The sequence below is a fragment of the Mixophyes fleayi genome, unplaced genomic scaffold, assembly GCF_038048845.1.
Source record: "Mixophyes fleayi isolate aMixFle1 unplaced genomic scaffold, aMixFle1.hap1 Scaffold_2680, whole genome shotgun sequence".
NCBI lineage: Eukaryota > Metazoa > Chordata > Amphibia > Anura > Limnodynastidae > Mixophyes > Mixophyes fleayi.
In genome coordinates this window covers 21,543-45,661 of record NW_027446764.1, presented here as the reverse complement: position 1 = coordinate 45,661, position 24,119 = coordinate 21,543, and the positions used below count along the sequence as shown (strand labels likewise).

Genomic DNA, 24,119 nt, shown 5'->3' with positions numbered 1-24,119 from the left:
TGGGACCCTGGGTACATCGATATGGGTAGGATAACACCCTCAGACAGTCAGTGTAAATAATCCACATTTTTTTATCAAGTTGAGTCCAGACTCAGAGATCATCTAAATGTCAGAAAGGATCACTCTCTATTACAGTGTCAGAGGTCAGGACAGGTCACAGCTGGTGTTTCTGTAGTGTAGTGGTTATCACGTTCCGCCTCACACGCGAAAGGTCCCCAGTTCAAACTGGGCAGAAACAGGCCTTAGTTCTCCTTTTATATAGGACATGTGAGATGTAAAAATTGATATAATATCCTGTAAATACTATTTGTATCAACAGGAAGTTTTAATGGCATTGCATCAGTGTTCATTAGGGAAACTAGTGTATTGAAAGGAATAATACAACCCTGTAAGTAGCAAGTTATTTTTGGTACAGAATTTTAACAAGACAAACATTAAGCATGCAGGATGTTCGAATACTAGAGTAGTGGGATCTGTAGGGGTGAGGGTGTCAGAGTGAAGTTAGCCATGCATTGGGAAGGGGGAACATTGTGGGGAGGTGGAGGGGCCCTGTTCTAATCATCTGTCCTGGGACCCATGATCTCTGATGACGGCCTTACCTCTTCCTATACAAGCAAGTTTTCTACTGGCTGTTCCCATTGTTTGACTACACTGCTTGCTTACATGTACAACACCATCTATCTCTCCACCTTCATTCATGATTCAACAATCTTTTTCCATACGCCTCCTGTATATCTTAGCAATAGCTCCTGTCGGGCACCTAACCTCTCTATGTCTTTCAGGAACAAGTCCCAGGGATGATGTCAATGAGGTTTTCAGGGAGAGATAGAAAGGGGCATTGCTTCCCTAGCTTCTATATTGAATGCTGTGCGGAAGCGATTTATCTGCCAGGAACCACTCATCATTGTTCTTGGCCATGACACAGGGATCTGTGACTTGCCGTAACTCCCTGCCTAAAATTAAACAAGACATTACAGTTACATCCTGTAGCCTGAAGGGGTTAATTTTATTAATTAACCATAGAGCAACAGCGAAACATAACTATAATTTACAAAGCATCTTCTTGTAAATTAGTTACTAGTGAAGAGACAATTGAAGAACATTATTCAGCGTTAATTCCAAACAGTGTAGCTGCTCTTGTTAGCACAGTAGGTAGCGCAGTCAGTCTCATAATCTGAAGGTCGTGAGTTCGATCCTCACATGGGGCAACCTGTCTTTTTCTCACCCCTCTCTATGTTCTTTCTATGTTGTCAAACCAGCCATATTGCTCTGAGACGACTTAGAGGTTGCACTGACAGCCCAAGGTTCCAGTGAGTGGGCAAGAACTGATTCATATGGCTATTGCCCTCCTAATCACTTGAACCTGATGCTCAATAGGATTGCTGTGTTCAAAATGTGTAAGTGTCTGGGCACTTCAGCATAAAGTGATGGGAGACACCTAGTTGAGTGTAGTGTATTCCTTCATATGTAGGGATCTACTTATAGTGCAGAGGAGGTTTAGTTGAGATCAGATCTTCCCTAACACCAATACATCAAAAGTAAAATTGATCTTGTAACTATACAAGGTCTCCAACGTAATAGCAAAAAAGTAAAACTTAGATCAAACAAAAAACAAATTTAAAGATAAAAAAATGATGAAAACAAAATCTGACACTATTCCCTGTCCTTCTTCCAGCATGAGGAAACCACTTTAATCACTGTGAGACACATGCAAAAATGTCTGAATGTCACACAAAATGAACGGCACTCCATAATTTAGGAAATTTTACCAACACCCAAATATAGTACACTTATGTGGTGTGATGAGACACAAGGTGGGAAAGGACTGTCTCTGGATTCTTATTTTACTAAGAGACTCACCCATCCAAGATGGACCCCTAATGAAGGACTAGGAAACAGGGACCCTGGGTACATCGATATGGGTAGGATAACACCCTCAGACAGTCAGTGTAAATAATCACATTTTTTTATCAAGTTGAGTCCAGATAGAGATCATTAAATGTCAGAAAGGATCACTCTCTATTACAGTTGTCAGAGGTCAGGACAGGTCACAGCTGGTGTTTCTGTAGTGTAGTGGTTATCACGTTCGCCTCACACGCGAAAGGTCCCCAGTTTCAAAACTGGGCAGAAACAGGCCTTAGTTCTCCTTTTATATAGGACATGTGAGATGTAAAATTGATATAATATCCTGTAAATACTATTTGTATCAACAGGAAGTTTTAATGGCATTGCATCAGTGTTCATTAGGGAAACTAGTGTATTGAAAGGAATAATACAACCCTATATAGTAGCAAGTTATTTTTGGTACAGAATTTTAACAAGACAAATATAAGCATGCAGGATGTTCGATACTAGAGTAGTGGGATCTGTAGGGGTGAGGGTTGTCAGAGTGAAGTTAGCCATGCATTGGGAAGGGGGGAACATTGTGGGGAGGTGGAGGGGCCCTGTTCTAATCATCTGTCCTGGGACCCATGATCTCTCTGATGACGGCCTTACCTCTTCCTATACAAGCAAGTTTTCTACTGGCTGTTCCCATTGTTTGACTACACTGCTTGCTTACATGTACAACACATCTATCTCTCCACCTTCATTCATGATTCAACAATCTTTTCCATACGCCTCCTGTATATCTTAGCAATAGCTCCTGTCGGGCACCTAACCTCTCTATGTCTTTCAGGAACAAATCCCAGGGATGATGTCAATGAGGTTTCAGGGAGAGATAGAAAGGGGCATTGCTTCCCAGCTTCTATATTGAATGCTGTGCGGAAGCGATTTATCTGCCAGGAACCACTCATCATTGTTCTTGGCCATGACACAGGGATCTGTGACTTGCCGTAACTCCCTGCCTAAAATTAAACAAGACATTACAGTTACATCCTGTAGCCTGAAGGGGTTAATTTTATTAATTAACCATAGAGCAACAGCGAAACATAACTATAATTTACAAAGCATCTTCTTGTAAATTAGTTACTAGTGAAGAGACAATTGAAGAACATTATTCAGCATTAATTCCAAACAGTGTAGCTGCCTCGTTAGCGCAGTAGGTGGCGCGTCAGTCTCATAATCTGAAGGTCGTGAGTTCGATCCTCACATGGGGCAACCTGTCTTTTTCTCACCCCTCTCTATGTTCTTTCTATGTTGTCAAACCAGCCATATTGCTCTGAGACGACTTAGAGGGTTGCACTGACAGCCCAAGGTTCCAGTGAGTGGGCAAGAACTGATTCAATATGGCTATTGCCCTCCTAATCACTTGAACCTGATGCTCAATAGGATTGCTGTGTTCAAAATGTGTAAGTGTCTGGGCACTTCAGCATAAAGTGATGGGAGACACCTAGTTGAGTGTAGTGTATTCCTTCATATGTAGGGATCTACTTATAGTGCAGAATAGGTTTAGTTGAGATCAGATCTTCCCTAACACCAATACATCAAAAGTAAAATTGATCTTGTAACTATACAAGGTCTCCAACGTAATAGCAAAAAAGTAAAACTTAGATCAAACAAAAAACAAATTTAAAGATAAAAAAATGATGAAAACAAAATCTGACACTATTCCCTGTCCTTCTTCCCAGCATGAGGAAACCACTTTAATCACTGTGAGACACATGCAAAAAATGTCTGAATGTCACACAAAATGAACGGCACTCCATAATTTAGGAAATTTTACCAACACCCAAATATAGTACACTTATGTGGTGTGATGAGACACAAGGTGGGAAAGGACTGTCTCTGGATTCTGATTTTACTAAGAGACCACCCATCCAAGATGGACCCCTAATGAAGGACTAGGAAACAGGGACCCTGTGTACATCGATATGGGTAGGATAACACCCTCAGACAGTCAGTGTAAATAATCACATTTTTTTATCAAGTTGAGTCCAGATAGAGATCACTAAATGTCAGAAAGGATCACTCTCTATTACAGTGTCAGAGGTCAGGACAGGTCACAGCTGGCGTTTCTGTAGTGTAGTGGTTATCACGTTCGCCTCACACGCGAAAGATCCGTGGGTCGAAACCAGGCAGAAACAGGCCTTAGTTCTCCTTTTATATAGGACATGTGAGATGTAAAATTGATATAATATCCTGTAAATACTATTTGTATCAACAGGAAGTTTTAATGGCATTGCATCAGTGTTTCATTAGGGAAACTAGTGTATTGTAAGGAATAATACAACCCTGTAAGTGGCAAGTTATTTTTGGTACAGAATTTTAACAAGACAAACATAAGCATGCAGGATGTACGATAGTAGAGTAGTGGGATCTGTAGGGGTGAGGGTGTCAGAGTGAAGTTAGCCATGCATTGGGAACGGGGGAACATTGTGGGGAGGTGGAGGGGCCCTGTTCTAATCATCTGTCCTGGGACCCATGATCTCTGATGACGGCCTTACCTCTTCCTATACAAGCAAGTTTTCTACAGGCTGTTCCCATTGTTTGACTACACTGCTTGCTTACATGTACAACACCATCTATCTCTCCACCTTCATTCATGATTCAACAATCTTTTCCATACGCCTCCTGTATATCTTAGCAATAGCTCCTGTCGGGCACCTAACCTCTCTATGTCTTTCAGGAACAAGTCCCAGAGATGATGTCAATGAGGTTTCAGGGAGAGATAGAAAGGGGCATTGCTTCCTAGCTTCTATATTGAATGCTGTGCGGAAGCGATTTATCTGCCAGGAACCACTCATCATTGTTCTTGGTCATGACACAGGGATCTGTGACTTGCCGTAACTCCCTGCCTAAAATTAAACAAGACATTACAGTTACATGCTGTAGCCTGAAGGGGTTAATTTTATTAATTAACCATAGAGCAACAGCGAAACATAACTATAATTTACAAAGCATCTTCTTGTAAATTAGTTACTAGTGAAGAGACAATTGAAGAACATTATTCAGCGTTAATTCCAAACAGTGTAGCTGCCTCGTTAGCGCAGTAGGTAGCGCGTCAGTCTCATAATCTGAATGTCGTGAGTTCGATCCTCACATGGGGCAACCTGTCTTTTTCTCACCCCTCTCTATGTTCTTTCTATGTTGTCAAACCAGCCATATTGCTCTGAGACGACTTAGAGGTTGCACTGACAGCCCAAGGTTCCAGTGAAGTGGGCAAGAACTGATTCATATGGCTATTGCCCTTACTAATCACTTGAACCTGATGCTCAATAGGATTGCTGTGTTCAAAATGTGTAAGTGTCTGGGCACTTCAGCATAAAGTGATGGGAGACACCTAGTTGAGTGTAGTGTATTCCTTCATATGTAGGGATCTACTTATAGTGCAGAGGAGTTTTAGTTGAGATCAGATCTTCCTAACACCAATACATCAAAAGTAAAATTGATCTTGTAACTATACAAGGTCTCCAACGTAATAGCAAAAAAGTAAAACTTAGATCAAACAAAAAACAAATTTAAAGATAAAAAAATGATGAAAACAAAATCTGACACTATTCCCTGTCCTTCTTCCCAGCATGAGGAAACCACTTTAATCACTGTGAGACACATGCAAAAATGTCTGAATGTCACACAAAATGAACGGCACTCCATAATTTAGGAAATTTTACCAACACCCAAATATAGTACACTTATGTGGTGTGATGAGACACAAGGTGGGAAAGGACTGTCTCTGGATTTTGATTTTACTAAGAGACCACCGATCCAAGATGGACCCCTAATGAAGGACTAGGAAACAGGGACCCTGGGTACATCGATATGGGTAGGATAACACCCTCAGACAGTCAGTGTAAATAATAAATTTTTTTTATCAAGTTGAGTCCAGATAGAGATCACTAAATGTCAGAAAGGATCACTCTCTATTACAGTGTCAGAGGTCAGGACAGGTCACAGCTGGTGTTTCTGTAGTGTAGTGGTTATCACGTTCGCCTCACACGCGAAAGATCCGTGGGTCTAAACCAGGCAGAAACAGGCCTTAGTTCTCCTTTTATATAGGACATGTGAGATGTAAAATTGATATAATATCCTGTAAATACTATTTGTATCAACAGAAGTTTTAATGGCATTGCATCAGTGTTCATTAGGGAAACTAGTGTATTGAAAGGAATAATACAACCCTGTAAGTAGCAAGTTATTTTTGGTACAGAATTTTAACAAGACAAACATAAGCATGCAGGAATGTTCGATACTAGAGTAGTGGGATCTGTAGGGGGTGAGGGTGTCAGAGTGAAGTTAGCCATGCATTGGGAAGGGGGGAACATTGTGGGGAGGTGGAGGGGCCCTGTTCTAATCATCTGTCCTGGGACCCATGATCTCTGATGACGGCCTTACCTCTTCCTATACAAGCAAGTTTTCTACTGGCTGTTCCCATTGTTTGACTACACTGCTTGCTTACATGTACAACACCATCTATCTCTCCACCTTCATTCATGATTCAACAATCATTTCCATACGCCTCCTGTATATCTTAGCAATAGCTCCTGTCGGGCACCTAACCTCTCTATGTCTTTCAGGAACAAGTCCCAGGGGTGATGTCAATGAGGTTTCAGGGAGAGATAGAAAGGGGCATTGCTTCCCAGCTTCTATATTGAATGCTGTGCGGAAGCGATTTATCTGCCAGGAACCACTCATCATTGTTCTTGGCCATGACACAGGGATCTGTGACTTGCCGTAACTCCCTGCCTAAAATTAAACAAGACATTACAGTTACATCCTGTAGCCTGAAGGGGTTCATTTTATTAATTAACCATAGAGCAACAGCGAAACATAACTATAATTTACAAAGCATCTTCTTGTAAATTAGTTACTAGTGAAGAGACAATTGAAGAACATTATTCAGCGTTAATTCCAAACAGTGTAGCTGCCTCGTTAGCGCAGTAGGTAGCGCGTCAGTCTCATAATCTGAAGGTCGTGAGTTTGATCCTCACATGGGGCAACCTGTCTTTTTCTCACCCCTCTCTATGTTCTTTCTATGTTGTCAAACCAGCCATATTGCTCTGAGACGACTTAGAGGTTGCACTGACAGCCCAAGGTTCCAGTGAGTGGGCAAGAACTGATTCATATGGCTATTGCCCTCCTAATCACTTGAACCTGATGCTCAATAGGATTGCTGTGTTCAAAATGTGTAAGTGTCTGGGCACTTCAGCATAAAGTCATGGAGACACCTAGTTGAGTGTAGTGTATTCCTTCATATGTAGGGATCTACTTATAGTGCAGAGGAGGTTTAGTTGAGATCAGATCTTCCCTAACACCAATACATCAAAAGTAAAATTGATCTTGTAACTATACAAGGTCTCCAACGTAATAGCAAAAAAGTAAAACTTAGATCAAACAAAAAACAAATTTAAAGATAAAAAAATGATGAAAACAAAATCTGACACTATTCCCTGTCCTTCTTCCCAGCATGAGGAAACCACTTTAATCACTGTGAGACACATGCAAAAATGTCTGAATGTCACACAAAATGAACGGCACTCCATAATTTAGGAAATTTTACCAACACCCAAATATAGTACACTTATGTGGTGTGATGAGACACAAGGTGGGAAAGGACTGTCTCTGGATTCTGATTTAACTAAGAGACCACCCATCCAAGATGGACCCCTAATGAAGGACTAGGAAACAGGGACCCTGGGTACATCGATATGGGTAGGATAACACCCTCAGACAGTCAGTGTAAATAATCAAATTTTTTTATCAAGTTGAGTCCAGATAGAGATCACTAAATGTCAGAAAGGATCACTCTCTATTACAGTGTCAGAGGTCAGGACAGGTCACAGCTGGTGTTTCTGTAGTGTAGTGGTTATCACGTTCGCCTCACACGAGAAAGGTCCCCAGTTCGAAACTGGGCAGAAACAGGCCTTAGTTCTCCTTTTATATAGGACATGTGAGATGTAAAATTGATATAATATCCTGTAAATACTATTTGTATCAACAGGAAGTTTTAATGGCATTGCATCAGTGTTCATTAGAGAAAACTAGTGTATTGAAAGGAATAATACAACCCTGTAAGTAGCAAGTTATTTTTGGTACAGAATTTTAACAAGACAAACATAAGCATGCAGGATGTTCGATACTAGAGTAGTGGGATCTGTAGGGGTGAGGGTGTCAGAGTGAAGTTAGCCATGCATTGGGAAGGGGGGAACATTGTGGGGAGGTGGAGGGGCCCTGTTCTAATCATCTGTCCTGGGACCCATGATCTCTGATGACGGCCTTACCTCTTCCTATACAAGCAAGTTTTCTACTGGCTGTTCCCATTGTTTGACTACACTGCTTGCTTACATGTACAACACCATCTATCTCTCCACCTTCATTCATGATTCAACAATCATTTCCATACGCCTCCTGTATATCTTAGCAATGGCTCCTGTCGGGCACCTAACCTCTCTATGTCTTTCAGGAACAAGTCCCAGGGGTGATGTCAATGAGGTTTCAGGGAGAGATAGAAAGGGGCATTGCTTCCCAGCTTCTATATTGAATGCTGTGCGGAAGCGATTTATCTGCCAGGAACCACTCATCATTGTTCTTGGCCATGACACAGGGATCTGTGACTTGCCGTAACTCCCTGCCTAAAATTAAACAAGACATTACAGTTACATCCTGTAGCCTGAAGGGGTTAATTTTATTAATTAACCATAGAGCAACAGCGAAACATAACTATAATTTACAAAGCATCTTCTTGTAAATTAGTTACTAGTGAAGAGACAATTGAAGAACATTATTCAGCGTTAATTCCAAACAGTGTAGCTGCCTCGTTAGCACAGTAGGTAGCGCGTCAGTCTCATAATCTGAAGGTCGTGAGTTAGATCCTCACATGGGGCAACCTGTCTTTTCTCACCCCTCTCTATGTTCTTTCTATGTTGTCAAACCAGCCATATTGCTCTGAGACGACTTAGAGGTTGCACTGACAGCCCAAGGTTCCAGTGAGTGGGCAAGAACTGATTCATATGGCTATTGCCCTTACTAATCACTTGAACCTGATGCTCAATAGGATTGCTGTGTTCAAAATGTGTAAGTGTCTGGGCACTTCAGCATAAAGTGATGGGAGACACCTAGTTGAGTGTAGTGTATTCCTTCATATGTAGGGATCTACTTATAGTGCAGAGGAGGTTTAGTTGAGATCAGATCTTCCCTAACACCAATACATCAAAAGTAAAATTGATCTTGTAACTATACAAGGTCTCCAACGTAATAGCAAAAAAGTAAAACTTAGATCAAACAAAAAACAAATTTAAAGATAAAAAAATGATGAAAACAAAATCTGACACTATTCCCTGTCCTTCTTCCCAGCATGAGGAAACCACTTTAATCACTGTGAGACACATGCAAAAATGTCTGAATGTCACACAAAATGAACGGCACTCCATAATTTAGGAAATTTTACCAACACCCAAATATAGTACACTTATGTGGTGTGATGAGACACAAGGTGGGAAAGGACTGTCTCTGGATTCTGATTTAACTAAGAGACCACCCATCCAAGATGGACCCCTAATGAAGGACTAGGAAACAGGGACCCTGGGTACATCGATATGGGTAGGATAACACCCTCAGACAGTCAGTGTAAATAATCAAATTTTTTTATCAAGTTGAGTCCAGATAGAGATCACTAAATGTCAGAAAGGATCACTCTCTATTACAGTGTCAGAGGTCAGGACAGGTCACAGCTGGTGTTTCTGTAGTGTAGTGGTTATCACGTTCGCCTCACACGAGAAAGGTCCCCAGTTCGAAACTGGGCAGAAACAGGCCTTAGTTCTCCTTTTATATAGGACATGTGAGATGTAAAATTGATATAATATCCTGTAAATACTATTTGTATCAACAGGAAGTTTTAATGGCATTGCATCAGTGTTCATTAGAGAAACTAGTGTATTGAAAGGAATAATACAACCCTGTAAGTAGCAAGTTATTTTTGGTACAGAATTTTAACAAGACAAACATAAGCATGCAGGATGTTCGATACTAGAGTAGTGGGATCTGTAGGGGTGAGGGTGTCAGAGTGAAGTTAGCCATGCATTGGGAAGGGGGGAACATTGTGGGGAGGTGGAGGGGCCCTGTTCTAATCATCTGTCCTGGGACCCATGATCTCTGATGACGGCCTTACCTCTTCCTATACAAGCAAGTTTTCTACTGGCTGTTCCCATTGTTTGACTACACTGCTTGCTTACATGTACAACACCATCTATCTCTCCACCTTCATTCATGATTCAACAATCATTTCCATACGCCTCCTGTATATCTTAGCAATGGCTCCTGTCGGGCACCTAACCTCTCTATGTCTTTCAGGAACAAGTCCCAGGGGTGATGTCAATGAGGTTTCAGGGAGAGATAGAAAGGGGCATTGCTTCCCAGCTTCTATATTGAATGCTGTGCGGAAGCGATTTATCTGCCAGGAACCACTCATCATTGTTCTTGGCCATGACACAGGGATCTGTGACTTGCCGTAACTCCCTGCCTAAAATTAAACAAGACATTACAGTTACATCCTGTAGCCTGAAGGGGTTAATTTTATTAATTAACCATAGAGCAACAGCGAAACATAACTATAATTTACAAAGCATCTTCTTGTAAATTAGTTACTAGTGAAGAGACAATTGAAGAACATTATTCAGCGTTAATTCCAAACAGTGTAGCTGCCTCGTTAGCACAGTAGGTAGCGCATCAGTCTCATAATCTGAAGGTCGTGAGTTCAATCCTCACATGGGGCAACCTGTCTTTTTCTCACCCCTCTCTATGTTCTTTCTATGTTGTCAAACCAGCCATATTGCTCTGAGACGACTTAGAGGTTGCACTGACAGCCCAAGGTTCCAGTGAGTGGGCAAGAACTGATTCATATGGCTATTGCCCTCCTAATCACTTGAACCTGATGCTCAATAGGATTGCTGTGTTCAAAATGTGTAAGTGTCTGGGCACTTCAGCATAAAGTGATGGGAGACACCTAGTTGAGTGTAGTGTATTCCTTCATATGTAGGGATCTACTTATAGTGCAGAGGAGGTTTAGTTGAGATCAGATCTTCCCTAACACCAATACATCAAAAGTAAAATTGATCTTGTAACTATACAAGGTCTCCAACGTAATAGCAAAAAAGTAAAACTTAGATCAAACAAAAAACAAATTTAAAGATAAAAAAATGATGAAAACAAAATCTGACACTATTCCCTGTCCTTCTTCCCAGCATGAGGAAACCACTTTAATCACTGTGAGACACATGCAAAAATGTCTGAATGTCACACAAAATGAACGGCACTCCATAATTTAGGAAATTTTACCAACACCCAAATATAGTACACTTATGTGGTGTGAGGAGACACAAGGTGGGAAAGGACTGTCTCTGGATTCAGATTTTACTAAGAGACCACCCATCCAAGATGGACCCCTAATGAAGGACTAGGAAACAGGGACCCTGGGTACATCGATATGGGTAGGATAACACCCTCAGACAGTCAGTGTAAATAATCACATTTTTTTATCAAGTTGAGTCCAGATAGAGATCACTAAATGTCAGAAAGGATCACTCTCTATTACAGTGTCAGAGGTCAGGACAGGTCACAGCTGGTGTTTCTGTAGTGTAGTGGTTATCACGTTCGCCTCACACGCGAAAGGTCCCCAGTTCGAAACTGGGCAGAAACAGGCCTTAGTTCTCCTTTTATATAGGACATGTGAGATGTAAAATTGATATAATATCCTGTAAATACTATTTGTATCAACAGGAAGTTTTAATGGCATTGCATCAGTGTTCATTAGGGAAACTAGTGTATTGAAAGGAATAATACAACCCTGTAAGTAGCAAGTTATTTTTGGTACAGAATTTTAACAAGACAAACATAAGCATGCAGGATGTTCAATACTAGAGTAGTGGGATCTGTAGGGGTGAGGGTGTCAGAGTGAAGTTAGCCATGCATTGGGAAGGGGGGAACATTGTGGGGAGGTGGAGGGGCCCTGTTCTAATCATCTGTCCTGGGACCCATGATCTCTGATGACGGCCTTACCTCTTCCTATACAAGCAAGTTTTCTACTGGCTGTTCCCATTGTTTGACTACACTGCTTGCTTACATGTACAACACCATCTATCTCTCCACCTTCATTCATGATTCAACAATCATTTCCATACGCCTCCTGTATATCTTAGCAATAGCTCCTGTCGGGCACCTAACCTCTCTATGTCTTTCAGGAACAAGTCCCAGGGGTGATGTCAATGAGGTTTCAGGGAGAGATAGAAAGGGGCATTGCTTCCCAGCTTCTATATTGAATGCTGTGCGGAAGCGATTTATCTGCCAGGAACCACTCATCATTGTTCTTGGCCATGACACAGGGATCTGTGACTTGCCGTAACTCCCTGCCTAAAATTAAACAAGACATTACAGTTACATCCTGTAGCCTGAAGGGGTTAATTTTATTAATTAACCATAGAGCAACAGCGAAACATAACTATAATTTACAAAGCATCTTCTTGTAAATTAGTTACTAGTGAAGAGACAATTGAAGAACATTATTCAGCGTTAATTCCAAACAGTGTAGCTGCCTCGTTAGCGCAGTAGGTAGCGCGTCAGTCTCATAATCTGAAGGTCGTGAGTTAGATCCTCACATGGGGCAACCTGTCTTTTTCTCACCCCTCTCTATGTTCTTTCTATGTTGTCAAACCAGCCATATTGCTCTGAGACGACTTAGAGGTTGCACTGACAGCCCAAGGTTCCAGTGAGTGGGCAAGAACTGATTCATATGGCTATTGCCCTTACTAATCACTTGAACCTGATGCTCAATAGGATTGCTGTGTTCAAAATGTGTAAGTGTCTGGGCACTTCAGCATAAAGTGATGGGAGACACCTAGTTGAGTGTAGTGTATTCCTTCATATGTAGGGATCTACTTATAGTGCAGAGGAGGTTTAGTTGAGATCAGATCTTCCCTAACACCAATACATCAAAAGTAAAATTGATCTTGTAACTATACAAGGTCTCCAACGTAATAGCAAAAAAGTAAAACTTAGATCAAACAAAAAACAAATTTAAAGATAAAAAAATGATGAAAACAAAATCTGACACTATTCCCTGTCCTTCTTCCCAGCATGAGGAAACCACTTTAATCACTGTGAGACACATGCAAAAATGTCTGAATGTCACACAAAATGAACGGCACTCCATAATTTAGGAAATTTTACCAACACCCAAATATAGTACACTTATGTGGTGTGAGGAGACACAAGGTGGGAAAGGACTGTCTCTGGATTCTGATTTTACTAAGAGACCACCCATCCAAGATGGACCCCTAATGAAGGACTAGGAAACAGGGACCCTGGGTACATCGATATGGGTAGGATAACACCCTCAGACAGTCAGTGTAAATAATCACATTTTTTTATCAAGTTGAGTCCAGATAGAGATCACTAAATGTCAGAAAGGATCACTCTCTATTACAGTGTCAGAGGTCAGGACAGGTCACAGCTGGTGTTTCTGTAGTGTAGTGGTTATCACGTTCGCCTCACACGCGAAAGGTCCCCAGTTCGAAACTGGGCAGAAACAGGCCTTAGTTCTCCTTTTATATAGGACATGTGAGATGTAAAATTGATATAATATCCTGTAAATACTATTTGTATCAACAGGAAGTTTTAATGGCATTGCATCAGTGTTCATTAGGGAAACTAGTGTATTGAAAGGAATAATACAACCCTGTAAGTAGCAAGTTATTTTTGGTACAGAATTTTAACAAGACAAACATAAGCATGCAGGATGTTCGATACTAGAGTAGTGGGATCTGTAGGGGTGAGGGTGTCAGAGTGAAGTTAGCCATGCATTGGGAACGGGGGAACATTGTGGGGAGGTGGAGGGGCCCTGTTCTAATCATCTGTCCTGGGACCCATGATCTCTGATGACGGCCTTACCTCTTCCTATACAAGCAAGTTTTCTACTGGCTGTTCCCATTGTTTGACTACACTGCTTGCTTACATGTACAACACCATCTATCTCTCCACCTTCATTCATGATTCAACAATCTTTTCCATACGCCTCCTGTATATCTTAGCAATAGCTCCTGTCGGGCACCTAACCTCTCTATGTCTTTCAGGAACAATTCCCAGGGATGATGTCAATGAGGTTTCAGGGAGAGATAGAAAGGGGCATTGCTTCCCAGCTTCTATATTGAATGCTGTGCGGAAGCGATTTATCTGCCAGGAACCACTCATCATTGTTCTTGGCCATGACACAGGGATCTGTGACTTGCCGTAACTCCCTGCCTAAAATTAAACAAGACATTACAGTTACATCCTGTAGCCTGAAGGGGTTAATTGTATTAATTAACCATAGAGCAACAGCGAAACATAACTATAATTTACAAAGCATATTCTTGTAAATTAGTTACTAGTGAAGAGACAATTGAAGAACATTATTCAGCGTTAATTCCAAACAGTGTAGCTGCCTCGTTAGCGCAGTAGGTAGCGCGTCAGTCTCATAATCTGAAGGTCGTGAGTTCGATCCTCACATGGGGCAACCTGTCTTTTTCTCACCCCTCTCTATGTTCTTTCTATGTTGTCAAACCAGCCATATTGCTCTGAGACGACTTAGAGGTTGCACTGACAGCCCAAGGTTCCAGTGAGTGGGCAAGAACTGATTCATATGGCTATTGCCCTCCTAATCACTTGAACCTGATGCTCAATAGGATTGCTGTGTTCAAAATGTGTAAGTGTCTGGGCACTTCAGCATAAAGTGATGGGAGACACCTAGTTGAGTGTAGTGTATTCCTTCATATGTAGGGATCTACTTATAGTGCAGAGGAGGTTTAGTTGAGATCAGATCTTCCCTAACACCAATACATCAAAAGTAAAATTGATCTTGTAACTATACAAGGTCTCCAACGTAATAGCAAAAAAGTAAAACTTAGATCAAACAAAAAACAAATTTAAAGATAAAAAAATGATGAAAACAAAATCTGACACTATTCCCTGTCCTTCTTCCCAGCATGAGGAAACCACTTTAATCACTGTGAGACACATGCAAAAATGTCTGAATGTCACACAAAATGAACGGCACTCCATAATTTAGGAAATTTTACCAACACCCAAATATAGTACACTTATGTGGTGTGAGGAGACACAAGGTGGGAAAGGACTGTCTCTGGATTCTGATTTTACTAAGAGACCACCCATCCAAGATGGACCCCTAATGAAGGACTAGGAAACAGGGACCCTGGGTACATCGATATGGGTAGGATAACACCCTCAGACAGTCAGTGTAAATAATCACATTTTTTTATCAAGTTGAGTCCAGATAGAGATCACTAAATGTCAGAAAGGATCACTCTCTATTACAGTGTCAGAGGTCAGGACAGGTCACAGCTGGTGTTTCTGTAGTGTAGTGGTTATCACGTTCGCCTCACACGCGAAAGGTCCCCAGTTCGAAACTGGGCAGAAACAGGCCTTAGTTCTCCTTTTATATAGGACATGTGAGATGTAAAATTGATATAATATCCTGTAAATACTATTTGTATCAACAGGAAGTTTTAATGGCATTGCATCAGTGTTCATTAGGGAAACTAGTGTATTGAAAGGAATAATACAACCCTGTAAGTAGCAAGTTATTTTTGGTACAGAATTTTAACAAGACAAACATAAGCATGCAGGATGTTCGATACTAGAGTAGTGGGATCTGTAGGGGTGAGGGTGTCAGAGTGAAGTTAGCCATGCATTGGGAACGGGGGAACATTGTGGGGAGGTGGAGGGGCCCTGTTCTAATCATCTGTCCTGGGACCCATGATCTCTGATGACGGCCTTACCTCTTCCTATACAAGCAAGTTTTCTACTGGCTGTTCCCATTGTTTGACTACACTGCTTGCTTACATGTACAACACCATCTATCTCTCCACCTTCATTCATGATTCAACAATCTTTTCCATACGCCTCCTGTATATCTTAGCAATAGCTCCTGTCGGGCACCTAACCTCTCTATGTCTTTCAGGAACAATTCCCAGGGATGATGTCAATGAGGTTTCAGGGAGAGATAGAAAGGGGCATTGCTTCCCAGCTTCTATATTTAATGCTGTGCGGAAGCGATTTATCTGCCAGGAACCACTCATCATTGTTCTTGGCCATGACACAGGGATCTGTGACTTGCCGTAACTCCCTGCCTAAAATTAAACAAGACATTACAGTTACATCCTGTAGCCTGAAGGGGTTAATTGTATTAATTAACCATAGAGCAACAGCGAAACATAACTATAATTTACAAAGCATATTCTTGTAAATTAGTTACTAGTGAAGAGACAATTGAAGAACATTATTCAGCGTTAATTCCAAACAGTGTAGCTGCCTCGTTAGCGCAGTAGGTAGTGCGTCAGTCTCATAATCTGAAGGTCATGAGTTCGATCCTCACATGGGGCAACCTGTCTTTTTCTCACCCCTCTCTATGTTCTTTCTATGTTGTCAAACCAGCCATATTGCTCTGAGATGACTTAGAGGTTGCACTGACAGCCCAAGGTTCCAGTGAGTGGGCAAGAACTGATTCATATGGCTATTGCCCTCCTAATCACTTGAACCTGATGCTCAATAGGATTGCTGTGTTCAAAATGTGTAAGTGTCTGGGCACTTCAGCATAAAGTGATGGGAGACACCTAGTTGAGTGTAATGTATTCCTTCATATGTAGGGATCTACTTATAGTGCAGAGGAGGTTTAGTTGAGATCAGATCTTCCCTAACACCAATACATCAAAAGTAAAATTGATCTTGTAACTATACAAGGTCTCCAACGTAATAGCAAAAAAGTAAAACTTAGATCAAACAAAAAACAAATTTAAAGATAAAAAAATGATGAAAACAAAATCTGACACTATTCCCTGTCCTTCTTCCCAGCATGAGGAAACCACTTTAATCACTGTGAGACACATGCAAAAATGTCTGAATGTCACACAAAATGAACGGCACTCCATAATTTAGGAAATTTTACCAACACCCAAATATAGTACACTTATGTGGTGTGAGGAGACACAAGGTGGGAAAGGACTGTCTCTGGATTCTGATTTTACTAAGAGACCACCCATCCAAGATGGACCCCTAATGAAGGACTAGGAAACAGGGACCCTGGGTACATCGATATGGGTAGGATAACACCCTCAGACAGTCAGTGTAAATAATAGGGATGAGCGCGCTCGGATTTCTGAAATCCGAGCCCACCCGAACGTTGCGGATCCGAGACAGATCCGGGTATTGGCGCCAAATTCAAAAGTGAAACTGAGGCTCTGACTCATAATCCCGTTGTCGGATCTCGCGATACTCGGATCCTATAAATTCCCCGCTAGTCGCCGCCATCTTCACTCGGGCATTGATCAGGGTAGAGGGAGGGTGTGTTAGGTGCTGTTTAGTTCTGTGCTGTTTAGTTCTGTGCTGTTTAGTTCTGTGCTGTTTAGTTCTGTGCTGTTTAGTTCTGTGCTGTGCTGTGCTGTGTTCTGCAGTACCAGTCCAGTGGTGCTGTGTGCTGTGCTCTGTCCTTCTGAGGTCAGTGGTGCTGCTGGGTCCTTAGCTGTGTCCTGTTCAGTCCAGTGGTGCTGTGTCCTGTGCTCTGTGCTTCTAAGGGCATAGTTATTTCCCCAATATTCCCCAGTGTTTAAAAAAATAAAAAAATTTTTTTTTTATAAAATACCAAAAACTACTTTAATATTTTTTAATTACCACAAAATTTTCACAACCAATCCTGCAGTATAAGCCCATTGGTACTGCAATATTACCAAGTTCACACATTCAGCAGTAAAAGTCCAGTGGTACTGCAATATTACAAAGTTTACACATTCTGCAGTATCAGTCCAGTGGTGCTGTGTCCTGTGCTCTGTCCTGCTGAGTTCCGTAGTGCTGCTGGGTCCTGTGCCGTGTCCTGTTCAGTCCAGTGGTGCTGTGTCCTGTGCTCTGTGCTTCTAAGGGCATAGTTATTTCCCCATTATTCCCAAGTTTGTAAAAAATAAAAAAAAAGTAAAAAAAAATAAAAAATTAAAAAAAAATAAAAAAAATATAATAATTATAACCAAATTTGCAAAACCAATCCAGCATTATAAGTCCATTGGTACTGCAATATTACCAAGTTCACACATTCAGCAGTAAAAGTCCAGTGGTACTGCAATATTACAAAGTTTACACATTCTGCAGTATCAGTCCAGTGGTGCTGTGTCCTGTGCTCTGTCCTGCTGAGTTCCGTAGTGCTGCTGGGTCCTGTGCCGTGTCCTGTTCAGTCCAGTGGTGCTGTGTCCTGTGCTCTGTGCTTCTAAGGGCATAGTTATTTCCCCATTATTCCCAAGTTTGTAAAAAATAAAAAAAAAGTAAAAAAAAATAAAAAATTAAAAAAAAAAAAAAAAATATAATAATTATAACCAAATTTGCAAAACCAATCCAGCATTATAAGTCCATTGGTACTGCAATATTACCAAGTTCACACATTCAGCAGTAAAAGTCCAGTGGTACTGCAATATTACAAAGTTTACACATTCTGCAGTATCAGTCCAGTGGTGCTGTGTCCTGTGCTCTGTCCTGCTGAGTTCCGTAGTGCTGCTGGGTCCTGTGCCGTGTCCTGTTCAGTCCAGTGGTGCTGTGTCCTGTGCTCTGTGCTTCTAAGGGCATAGTTATTTCCCCATTATTCCCAAGTTTGTAAAAAATAAAAAAAAAGTAAAAAAAAATAAAAAATTAAAAAAAAAAAAATAAATATAATAATTATAACCAAATTTGCAAAACCAATCCAGCATTATAAGTCCATTGGTACTGCAATATTACCAAGTTCACACATTCAGCAGTAAAAGTCCAGTGGTACTGCAATATTACAAAGTTTACACATTCTGCAGTATCAGTCCAGTGGTGCTGTGTCCTGTGCTCTGTCCTGCTGAGTTCCGTAGTGCTGCTGGGTCCTGTGCCGTGTCCTGTTCAGTCCAGTGGTGCTGTGTCCTGTGCTCTGTGCTTCTAAGGGCATAGTTATTTCCCCATTATTCCCAAGTTTGTAAAAAATAAAAAAAAAGTAAAAAAAAATAAAAAATTAAAAAAAAAAAAATATATATAATAATTATAACCAAATTTGCAAAACCAATCCAGCATTATAAGTCCATTGGTACTGCAATATTACCAAGTTCACACATTCTGCAGTATCTTGTGCTACATATAATGGAGAGCAAAAATTTGGAGGATAAAGTAGGGAAAGATCAAGACCCACTTCCTCCTAATGCTGAAGCTGCTGCCACTAGTCATGACATAGACGATGAAATGCCATCAACGTCGTCTGGCAAGCACGATGCCCAATCTCCTAGTACAGGGCATGTAAAATCCAAAAAGCCCAAGTTCTCAAAAAACAGCAAAAAAAGAAACTTAAAATCATCTGAGGAGAAACGTAAAGTTGGCAATATGCCAATTACGACAAGTAGTGGCAAGGAACGGCTTAGGCCCTGTCCCGTGTTCATGACTAGTGGTCCAACTTCACCCAAGGATCAAAGCCCTCCTCCCCCCCCCTACAAAAAATTTAAGAGAGTTATGCTGTCAGCAACAACAACAAAACAGCAAAGAACTCTGCCTTCTAAACAGATGACATCACAAATCCCCAAGGCGAGTCCAAGGGTGTTGTTGGTTGTGAACCCTGACCTTCCCATCACTGTACGGGGAGAGGTGACTCCATCCAGCATTTGCAGCACGCCCTCTGCATATGCTGGAAGGATCACCCACAGTCCAGTTACAGATTTGGCTAATGAAGGTGTGAATGTTGTGCACTGGGAGGAGGATATTGATGTAGCTGGCGCTGAGGAGGATGTTGATGATTATGATGCAGACAGATACCAAATTGCATTTCTCAATTTCTATTTATATTCTAGATTATATAACGGCTGAAAAGTTTTCTGTTTTACTCCTAGTGGAGAGGGGATCTGATGCAGACAGATACCAAACTGCCTTTGTCCATTTCTTTGTATATTTGAATTGCTAGTTCTACAGTCTATGCAGGCTGCTTTATTTATATTCAACTACAAGTGTAGGGCGGGGGGGGGGGGGCATAGATAGCCACCAAAGTAACGTGGTCCATTTAATTTCACTTTCTAGCTCCACAGTCTGTGCAGCCTGCTTTTTTTTATCTTCAAAGTATTTATATTTACAAGCCTTGCAATCTAAATTAACTAGAGGTAGTGACGTGGTAGAACTCCAAAAGGCAGTTTGGAAGCCCCTGTACAAACTGGCTCTATTTTTTAACTGAGTTGTCCCCCCTCCAGTGTGTACTCGGAAAGAGTTTTTAGTGCAGCGGGGAACCTGGTCAGTGAGCGGCGAAGGAGGTTGCTTCCTCACAACGTTGAAAAAATGATGTTTATAAAAATGAATAATCAATTCCTCAATGAAGTACAGCACTGCCCTCCAGACAGTACAGAGGGACTGTGGTTGTGGAGTCCAGCGGGGACGAATTGATAATGTGTGAGGAGGAGGAAGTACACACTGTAGGGGGAGAGGAATCAGAGGTTGAGGATAAGGATGACATCTTTCCTCAGTAGAGCCTGTTTAGTTTGTACAGGGAGAGATGAATTGTTTTATTGGTGTGGGGGCCCAAACAAACCAATCATTTCAGCCACAGTTGTTTGGTAGGCCCTGTCGCTGAAATGATTGGTTTGTTAAAGTGTGCATGTCCTATTTCAACAACATAAGGGTGGGTGGGAGGGCCCAAGGACAATTCCATCTTGCACCTTTTTTTTGGCATTATGTGACCATTCAACAGTCGTTTGCCATGTTCAAAAAGTAAAAGAAAATGCCAACAAATTCAATAAATTAAATCAAAAGTTAAATGCCCTGTCATTATTTAAAACAAGAGGTTTTGACGTGCTAGAATTAGTGTAGTGTTAAGATGTTATAAACACTACACTTGGAAATTGGAGGAGGTAATGTGGCCCCGGTATCAAATTGGGTACCGGGGCCACCCCACTATGCAGTCCAGATACTTGTTTGGTGGAATTCCGACACGTGGAGGGTTTTTAAATTATATTGTGGCCTCGGTACCAAATTGTGTACCGGGGCCACCCCACTACGCAGTCCAGATACTTGTTTGGTGGAATTCTGACACGTGGAGGGTGTATTTATTTTATTGTGGCCCCGGTACCAAATTGTGTACCGGGGCCACCACACTACGCAGTCAAGATAGATAGATGCGTATCATAGATAAAGTACATTCAGTGGTGTGGGGCAAATTGAAAAATATTCAAAATGCACTGACATTATCAAAAACAAGAGGTTGTCACACGCTAAAACTCCAACATGTATATGATGGAGAGGATGGAGGAGCAGCCGTATGTGTAGTGTAATGCAGACCTGTTGAAGGTTTTTTATATATTTTATTGTGGTGCCCAGTGCCCACTCCTCTACGCAGTCCAGGTACATTTATTGGTGCGATTCATAAAAGTTCAGGGTTTTTAATATATTGTGGTGACCCACTCCTCTACGCAGTCCAGGTACATTTATTGGTGCGAATCAAACAAGTTGATGGTTTTCTTATTATATATATTGTGGTGACCCACTCCTCTACGCAGTCCAGGTACATTTATTGGTGCGATTCATAAAAGTTCAGGGTTTTTAAGATATTGTGGTGACCCACTCCTCTACGCAGTCCAGGTACATTTATTGGTGCGATTCATAAAAGTTCAGGGTTTTTAATATATTGTGGTGACCCACTCCTCTACGCAGTCCAGGTACAATTATTGGTGCGAATCATAAAAGTTCAGGGTTTTTAATATATATTGTGGTGACCCACTCCTCTACGCAGTCCAGAAAGATACCTTGTTGCAACGTTTTGGACTAATAACTATATTGTGAGGTGTTCAGAATACACTGTAAATTAGTGGAAATGCTTGTTATTGAATGTTATTGAGGTTAATAATAGCCTAGGAGTGAAAATAAGCCCAAAAACTTGATTTTTAAACTTTTTATGTTTTTTTCAAAAAAAATCCGAATCCAATACCTTAAATCCGAACCGAGACCTTTCGTCAAGTGTTTTGCGAGACAAATCCGAACCTCAAAAATAACGAAAATCCGGATCCAAAACACAAAACACGAGACCTCAAAAGTCGCCGGTGCACATCCCTAGTAAATAATCACATTTTTTTTATCAAGTTGAGTCCAGATAGAGATCACTAAATGTCAGAAAGGATCACTCTCTATTACAGTGTCAGAGGTCAGGACAGGTCACAGCTGGTGTTTCTGTAGTGTAGTGGTTATCACATTCACCTCACACGCAAAAGGTCCCCAGTTCGAAACTGGGCAGAAACAGGCCTTAGTTCTCCTTTTATATAGGACATGTGAGATGTAAAATTGATATAATATCCTGTAAATACTATTTGTATCAACAGGAAGTTTTAATGGCATTGCATCAGTGTTCATTAGGGAAACTAGTGTATTGAAAGGAATAATACAACCCTGTAAGTAGCAAGTTATTTTTGGTACAGAATTTTAACAAGACAAACATAAGCATGCAGGATGTTCGATACTAGAGTAGTGAGATCTGTAGGGGTGAGGGTGTCAGAGTGAAGTTAGCCATGCATTGGGAACGGGGGAACATTGTGGGGAGGTGGAGGGGCCCTGTTCTAATCATCTGTCCTGGGACCCATGATCTCTGATGACGGCCTTACCTCTTCCTATACAAGCAAGTTTTCTACTGGCTGTTCCCATTGTTTGACTACACTGCTTGCTTACATGTACAACACCATCTATCTCTCCACCTTCATTCATGATTCAACAATCTTTTCCATACGCCTCCTGTATATCTTAGCAATAGCTCCTGTCGGGCACCTAACCTCTCTATGTCTTTCAGGAACAAGTCCCAGGGATGATGTCAATGAGGTTTCAGGGAGATATAGAAAGGGGCATTGCTTCCCAGCTTCTATATTGAATGCTGTACGGAAGCAATTTATCTGCCACGAACCACTCATCATTGTTCTTGGCCATGACACAGGGATCTGTGACTTGCCGTAACTCCCTGCCTAAAATTAAACAAGACATTACAGTTACATCCTGTAGCCTGAAGGGGTTCATTTTATTAATTAACCATAGAGCAACAGCGAAACATAACTATAATTTACAAAGCATATTCTTGTAAATTAGTTACTAGTGAAGAGACAATTGAAGAACATTATTCAGCGTTAATTCCAAACAGTGTAGCTTGCCTCGTTAGCGCAGTAGGTAGTGCGTCAGTCTCATAATCTGAAGGTCATGAGTTTGATCCTCACATGGGGCAACCTGTCTTTTTCTCACCCCTCTCTATGTTCTTTCTATGTTGTCAAACCAGCCATATTGCTCTGAGATGACTTAGAGGTTGCACTGACAGCCCAAGGTTCCAGTGAGTGGGCAAGAACTGATTCATATGGCTATTGCCCTCCTAATCACTTGAACCTGATGCTCAATAGGATTGCTGTGTTCAAAATGTGTAAGTGTCTGGGCACTTCAGCATAAAGTGATGGGAGACACCTAGTTGAGTGTAGTGTATTCCTTCATATGTAGGGATCTACTTATAGTGCAGAGGAGGTTTAGTTGAGATCAGATCTTCCCTAACACCAATACATCAAAAGTAAAATTGATCTTGCAACTATACAAGGTCTCCAACGTAATAGCAAAAAAGTAAAACTTAGATCAAACAAAAAACAAATTTAAAGATAAAAAAATGATGAAAACAAAATCTGACACTATTCCCTGTCCTTCTTCCCAGCATGAGGAAACCACTTTAATCAATGTGAGACACATGCAAAAATGTCTGAATGTCACACAAAATGAACGGCACTCCATAATTTAGGAAATTTTACCAACACCCAAATATAGTACACTTATGTGGTGTGAGGAGACACAAGGTGGGAAAGGACTGTCTCTGGATTCTGATTTTACTAAGAGACCACCCATCCAAGATGGACCCCTAATGAAGGACTAGGAAACAGGGACCCTGGGTACATCGATATGGGTAGGATAACACCCTCAGACAGTCAGTGTAAATAATCACATTTTTTTATCAAGTTGAGTCCAGATAGAGATCACTAAATGTCAGAAAGGATCACTCTCTATTACAGTGTCAGAGGTCAGGACAGGTCACAGCTGGTGTTTCTGTAGTGTAGTGGTTATCACGTTCGCCTCACACGCGAAAGGTCCCCAGTTCGAAACTGGGCAGAAACAGGCCTTAGTTCTCCTTTTATATAGGACATGTGAGATGTAAAATTGATATA

At 41.2% G+C, this 24,119-nt stretch overlaps 19 non-coding genes across 19 annotated transcripts; all 19 read left to right on the top strand.

The window, feature by feature from the left end:
* The first annotated feature begins 165 nt into the window (after positions 1-165).
* TRNAV-CAC (transfer RNA valine (anticodon CAC)) lies at positions 166-238 on the top strand. The gene has a single exon. It is a non-coding gene; the product is annotated as a tRNA-Val (tRNA).
* A 1,821-nt stretch (positions 239-2,059) lies between these two features.
* TRNAV-CAC (transfer RNA valine (anticodon CAC)) lies at positions 2,060-2,133 on the top strand. Its single transcript has one exon. It is a non-coding gene; the product is annotated as a tRNA-Val (tRNA).
* Positions 2,134-3,026: 893 nt separating this feature from the next.
* Positions 3,027-3,099, top strand: TRNAM-CAU (transfer RNA methionine (anticodon CAU)). Its single transcript has one exon. It is a non-coding gene; the product is annotated as a tRNA-Met (tRNA).
* An 853-nt stretch (positions 3,100-3,952) lies between these two features.
* Positions 3,953-4,025, top strand: TRNAV-CAC (transfer RNA valine (anticodon CAC)). The gene has a single exon. It is a non-coding gene; the product is annotated as a tRNA-Val (tRNA).
* An 891-nt stretch (positions 4,026-4,916) lies between these two features.
* TRNAM-CAU (transfer RNA methionine (anticodon CAU)) lies at positions 4,917-4,989 on the top strand. Its single transcript has one exon. It is a non-coding gene; the product is annotated as a tRNA-Met (tRNA).
* A 1,815-nt stretch (positions 4,990-6,804) lies between these two features.
* TRNAM-CAU (transfer RNA methionine (anticodon CAU)) lies at positions 6,805-6,877 on the top strand. The gene has a single exon. It is a non-coding gene; the product is annotated as a tRNA-Met (tRNA).
* Positions 6,878-7,726: 849 nt separating this feature from the next.
* Positions 7,727-7,799, top strand: TRNAV-CAC (transfer RNA valine (anticodon CAC)). The gene has a single exon. It is a non-coding gene; the product is annotated as a tRNA-Val (tRNA).
* Positions 7,800-8,690: 891 nt separating this feature from the next.
* Positions 8,691-8,763, top strand: TRNAM-CAU (transfer RNA methionine (anticodon CAU)). Its single transcript has one exon. It is a non-coding gene; the product is annotated as a tRNA-Met (tRNA).
* Positions 8,764-9,613: 850 nt separating this feature from the next.
* On the top strand, positions 9,614-9,686 carry TRNAV-CAC (transfer RNA valine (anticodon CAC)). Its single transcript has one exon. It is a non-coding gene; the product is annotated as a tRNA-Val (tRNA).
* An 890-nt stretch (positions 9,687-10,576) lies between these two features.
* Positions 10,577-10,649, top strand: TRNAM-CAU (transfer RNA methionine (anticodon CAU)). The gene has a single exon. It is a non-coding gene; the product is annotated as a tRNA-Met (tRNA).
* An 850-nt stretch (positions 10,650-11,499) lies between these two features.
* TRNAV-CAC (transfer RNA valine (anticodon CAC)) lies at positions 11,500-11,572 on the top strand. The gene has a single exon. It is a non-coding gene; the product is annotated as a tRNA-Val (tRNA).
* An 890-nt stretch (positions 11,573-12,462) lies between these two features.
* Positions 12,463-12,535, top strand: TRNAM-CAU (transfer RNA methionine (anticodon CAU)). The gene has a single exon. It is a non-coding gene; the product is annotated as a tRNA-Met (tRNA).
* An 851-nt stretch (positions 12,536-13,386) lies between these two features.
* Positions 13,387-13,459, top strand: TRNAV-CAC (transfer RNA valine (anticodon CAC)). Its single transcript has one exon. It is a non-coding gene; the product is annotated as a tRNA-Val (tRNA).
* An 890-nt stretch (positions 13,460-14,349) lies between these two features.
* Positions 14,350-14,422, top strand: TRNAM-CAU (transfer RNA methionine (anticodon CAU)). The gene has a single exon. It is a non-coding gene; the product is annotated as a tRNA-Met (tRNA).
* Positions 14,423-15,272: 850 nt separating this feature from the next.
* Positions 15,273-15,345, top strand: TRNAV-CAC (transfer RNA valine (anticodon CAC)). The gene has a single exon. It is a non-coding gene; the product is annotated as a tRNA-Val (tRNA).
* Positions 15,346-16,235: 890 nt separating this feature from the next.
* On the top strand, positions 16,236-16,308 carry TRNAM-CAU (transfer RNA methionine (anticodon CAU)). The gene has a single exon. It is a non-coding gene; the product is annotated as a tRNA-Met (tRNA).
* A 5,801-nt stretch (positions 16,309-22,109) lies between these two features.
* TRNAV-CAC (transfer RNA valine (anticodon CAC)) lies at positions 22,110-22,182 on the top strand. Its single transcript has one exon. It is a non-coding gene; the product is annotated as a tRNA-Val (tRNA).
* Positions 22,183-23,073: 891 nt separating this feature from the next.
* Positions 23,074-23,146, top strand: TRNAM-CAU (transfer RNA methionine (anticodon CAU)). The gene has a single exon. It is a non-coding gene; the product is annotated as a tRNA-Met (tRNA).
* Positions 23,147-23,996: 850 nt separating this feature from the next.
* TRNAV-CAC (transfer RNA valine (anticodon CAC)) lies at positions 23,997-24,069 on the top strand. Its single transcript has one exon. It is a non-coding gene; the product is annotated as a tRNA-Val (tRNA).
* Positions 24,070-24,119: the final 50 nt, after the last annotated feature.